The 5,339-nt window shown below is 43.7% G+C and overlaps 1 pseudogene; it reads right to left on the bottom strand.

Annotated features, from left to right (window-relative positions):
* On the bottom strand, positions 3,034 to 4,816 carry Gm5385 (predicted gene 5385; annotated as a pseudogene).

Here is a 5,339-nt window from a genome sequence, read left to right as displayed (position 1 = left end):
ATTAATGAACACTGTATTTTTTATTAGTTGTGGTGGTTTGAATAGACTTGTATGACTTGCCCCAAACGGAGTGGCACTATTAGTAGATGTGACCTTGTTGTGTTAGGTGTGTCCTTGTTGGAGGAAGTGTGTGTCACTGTGAAGATATGCTTTGAGGTTTCCTGTGATCGGGCTCTGCCCAGTGTGGAATGAGATCTTCCTCCTGGCTGCCTGTGGAACACAGTCTCCTCTTGGCTGTCTGCCTTCCGATCAAGATGTAGATCTCTTGACTCCTCCATCACCACATCTGCCTGGATGATATTATGCTTCCTATCATTATGATAATGGGCTAAACCTCTGAAACTGTAATGCAGCCCCCAATTTAATGTTTTGCTTCATATGAATTACAGTGGTCATGGTGTCTCTTCATAGCAATAATACCCAAACGAAGACATTAGTCCTTTGAGAGTTTCACAGAAGACACTTTGATTATATCCACTCCCCTAGTCTTCCCAGATCCAACCCTATTCTCTACCCACCCAGATTTGTATCCTTTAAAAACCTATCAAGACCAATTTGTGCTGCCCAAATATTCTTGGATATGTAGTCTTCCATTGGCTTATAGTTGCCTTCCAAGTGACTAAATTCCACTCTTTCCCTCTCTTAGTAGCTGATAATTGCCAAGCTGATAATTCCATGGATAGGCTTGGGATTTTACACTCAACTCTTCTTCATGCTGTGATTTTGTCTCACTTGGGCTTACACAGGACTTGTGTACAACCACTATGAGTTGATATGTGCAAATATCCTCCTGCATCCAGAAGATACTGCTTTCTTGCAGTCACCTACCACCTTCAGTTCTTATCCTCTTTCTACCCCTTCTCTAACAAAGATCCCTAAGCCTCAGGGGAAGAATACAGTATATATCTTCCACTTAGGGATGAGCATTCTGTAATCTCTTATTCTCTGCACCTTGGAAAGTTGCGCTTCTCTGTGTTAATCACTGTAAATTGTAAATAGTTTTTCACATGAAGGTTTGGAGATGCATTGACTTATGGATATTACAAGTTAATTTAATACCATGTCAGTTTAGTAGCATAATAGTAGTAAGTTCTTCCACAAGGTATATGACCTGTCTAGCCATAGGTTCTTAATATAAAATCTTGAATTAAGACACTAAGTGTTAATATTTTCAAATATTCAAATGTCTATAGCTAATATTAGTTAGTAAATCTTAAGTATATCTATGATAAACATCTTTTAAATCTTTGGTATAATGTTATGTATATGGAACTCTTAGTTTTATATTTCCTGATTTACAGGTAGACACCAAATATTAGAAAGTTTGAGTTGTCCTTTTTCATACAAGTAAAACACTGTAGACTCCAGGTGAAGCAGACTATAGGGCACATGTCTTTTCATTTCATGGTTTCTTGATTCTTTTTCATTTTCATTTTTCTTTTTAAAGATTTATGTATGTGAATACACTAGTTGTTTTCAGACACAACAGAAGAGTGCATCAGATCCCATTACAGATGGTTTTGAGCTACCATGTGGTTGTTGGGAATTTAACTCAGGACCTCTGGAAGACCAATCAGTGCTCTTAACCACTGAGCCATCTCTCCAGCCATCTTGATTCTTTTTCAATGATTTCATGAAGACAAGAAAGTGAGAATGTAAATTTGTAGCTAATGGTAGTATGTACAAGGTGATTATGAGAGTGTAATGACTGGATGTGAAAAAGGTTCATTTTTGGCCTGCTTCTAGTCTAAGGGTTTTACTTGACTTAAAGGACTGATATAAGCTTCTATTTTATGTAGTCAAATTTTGCTATCAGTAGGCAGGCAGACTTGTATTTAGTCAACAATTTTTCTTAACCCTGCCATGTTTGCTATTTGGCCTTCATGTGTTCAGAGATGCTCAAGTTCCACATATTTAGAAGACAGGCATCTTTTTTGCTTTAGAAGGTGGAATAGAACATTAGTCAGAGAAGTAGATGGATTCTTGATATCTAATTGGTTGGTAGAGAGACTTGGAATCAGTTTAATTGCTTTCTATAATATATAACATTCCTGTTTTCTGTGGTAGTTAGTGCCTCTAAGACATGACATTTCATTTTTCCTATAGGAAAAACTCTTTTGCCCACTCCAAAAAACATCATCCCACTCTATAGAATATTAGATTACAGCATCTTCCATTCTTCTGTATTACTACTTCATCTTAATTTTTAGTCTTCCAAAATTTTTTTTTCAGTCTTCCCAAATTTCATTGGCATATCTAGTCAACTGTCTCTATTGATATCTCTCGGACTGTATTTTCTTTTGAAAACTTGTTTGCTGAAATTATAGTTGAGTTTTGTAAGGAAAGGAGACCGGTGTGTGATCAATCTTCTATTTTTAGAAACACATCTATTTTCTAGGATCTTTTAAATAGAAATGTCCTCATTTGTATTATTCCAATCTCTCTGTGTGTAACTGTTGCTTTCATTTGCCAGATGCTGTGATTATCATCTTGAAGGCTTACTTTTGAATAAGCTTACTCTTTCTAGTTCTTTCTGAACTCTGGCTGGCTTGTTCAACTTTGCTGTTCTGGCTCAAACTTTTATCTAAGCTGATTGATTCAAATTGGCTTCTCTTGGCTTCTGACTGGATTACTCTTCCTCTGAAGTCCCTGAACTGAACTGCTCTAAACTGAACTAAACCGAAATGAACTGGACTGAACTAAACAGAACTGAATTGAACCAACCGCTCTGCTCAAAACTAAACTGATCTCCCTCTCTCTCTCTCTCTCTCTCTCTCTCTCTCTCTCTCTCTCTCTCTCTCTGTGTGTGTGTGTGTGTGTGTGTGTATCTGTCCCTCTCTGTCCCTCTCTCTGTAATCCCCCTCTTCTCTCTCTGCTCTTGAAGTAGCCTCTCTTTTCAGTCTGTTACCTTCCCATCCAACTGTGTGTTTGTACTGGTTAACCAACATATTATTACTGTAATCAGATTTCCCCTTGTCTTTCCTTCTTTTTTTTTTTTTTTTTTTTTTTTTTTTTTTTTTTTTTTTTTTTTTTAGTTAAGATTCTTTACTAGATATTAGTTCAGGCAGATGCCCTGGTTCTGCGATCCCCTCTCCCTATAGGTCACAGTGAGCAGGTTTCTTCAAAAGAGCCTGTGGGGCTGAGAGTGCTGAGCCCCAGGGTCAGAAGCAGAACTGGAAAGCCTCCAATACATGCTGCTTCCATGTTTCCAGGCTGGGCAGCAGGGAGGAGAGGCCCATGACGTGCCAGGGCTCTCCATCAGACACCATGCAGGTTTGGTAGGACAGCAGCTGTACACCCACCTCTGCCAGGAGGCCAATCATAGTGGACAGCATCACAGGGTTGGAGGGCTGAGCCCAGAATATGAGCAGGGGTTGGCCCCTGCGTAGTGGCACCTGTGGTCTGAAGACAGCTTCGTTGAGTATCTGCAGCATTGGTAGGAGGTACTTGCCAGGGCCACAGTCAGGAGGCATTCCGCGCTGTTCTGCTCCCCTGGAACCCCAGGGTTGTGGAAGGTGGTGACATTGAGGCCAGCCTCTTTCACCAGTAGCTTAGCATTCACTAAGTTCACGCCTTCCTGCTTAGATGCTTTTCTCAGAAGGCCAACAATGACTGCAGGGCCCAGACAGGTCCCAGCATTCTTCAGAGATGTTCCTTGTGTAACCACCTGGATGGTCCCTTTAGGGGAGCCATCAATGTGTGACCAATGCTTCTGCCCGACCAAGCTAAGGCTTGGTGTATGGAGAGAAGGCACTGGTGAGGGCCTAGGCATTCACGATGCCTGTTAGAGACTTCCCCTTCACCATGTCCACAAACTGGACTGTGATTTCCTCCCCACAGCGGCTCTGGGCTTCCTTGGTGCTGGCACCCATGTGGGGACAGCTGATGACATTCTCATGGTCCACTAAGGCCCGGTCCTGTGGTGGCTCTTCTGTAAACACATCCAGTGCAACCCCAGCACACTGATCAGACTGCAGGGCACGCAGCAGGGCACCTTCATCCCCAATGCCTCCTCAAGCACAGTTCACCACTCTGCACGCCTTTCTTGCACTGAGTAAAGGTGATGTCATGCAGCAAGCCTGTGGTGGAGGGCAGGGGTGGGGTATGGAAAGTTATGAAGTCACAGAGAGGCCAGATCTCCTCCAGCGGCAGCTGCTGAACACCAAAAGAGGCCACGACTTCAGGAGAGATGATGGGGTCATAGCCTACAGTCTTCATTCCAAAGGACTGCATTCGGGTGGCCACCTCTCTTCCAATTCTGCTGAGGCCAAGAATTCCCAGTGTATTCCCGTTCAGTTCTGTCCCCATGAACTACTTCCGGTCCCGTTTGCCATCTTTCATTGAAGCCGTTGCCTGGGGAATCTGCCTGGCCTGGCACAAGATCATCCCACAGTTGAGTTCCTAAGCACTGAGGCTGTTCCCATTGGGGGTGTTCATGACTAGGATGCCCTTCCTCATGGCAGCCTCCAGATCCACATTGTTCACTCCTGTGCCAGCCCTGCCCACCACCTGGAGCTTCTCTGCTGCGTTTATGACATCAGCAGTGACCTTAGTAGCTGACCAGACAATGAGGCCTTCACAGTCCTGGAGTTCAGCTATCAGCTGAACTTGCCAAGTTCTGCTTCTCCACCACCTGCAGCCCTCCATCTTGCAGGATCTTCCGGCAGCAGGGGTCCAGGCTGTCAATGAGGAGTACTTTGCACAGAATTGTGAAGGCCATTGCTAGAGTCAGGCCTTAGAATCAGTTGCTCTGGGTGGGGAGAAGCACTTAGTTCAGGTAACTGCAGGCAGGGCTGGCTGGCTCCGGTGACTGGGCCTTGTCTTTCTTTCTTTTTGGTATTTTTTCTTTTCTTTTTCCTTTTTTTAAATTAGGTATTTTCTTCATTTACATTTCCAATGCTATCCCAAAAGTCCCCCATACCCCCCACTCCCCTACCCACACACTCCCACTTCTTGGCCCTGGCGTTCCCCTATACGGAGGCATATAAAGTTTGCAAGTCCAATGGGCCTCTCTTTTTAGTGATGGCCAACTAGGCCATCTTCTGATACATATGCAGCTAGAGTCAAGAGCTCCGGGGTACTGGTTAGTTCATATTGTTGTTCCACCTATAGGGTTGCAGATCCCTTTAGCTCCTTGGGTAATTTCTCTAGCTCCTCCATTGGGAGCCCTGTGATCCATCCAATAGCTGACTGTGAGCATCCACTTCTGTGTTTGCTAGGCCCCAGCATAGTCTCACAAGTGACAACTATATCAGGGTCCTTTCAACAAAACCTTGCTAGCGTATGCAATGGTGTTAGTGTTTGGAGACTGATTATGGGATGGATCCCCGGGTATGGCA

The sequence above is a fragment of the Mus musculus genome, chromosome X, assembly GCF_000001635.26.
Source record: "Mus musculus strain C57BL/6J chromosome X, GRCm38.p6 C57BL/6J".
NCBI lineage: Eukaryota > Metazoa > Chordata > Mammalia > Rodentia > Muridae > Mus > Mus musculus.
This window is presented reverse-complemented; position numbering and strand designations above follow the sequence as displayed.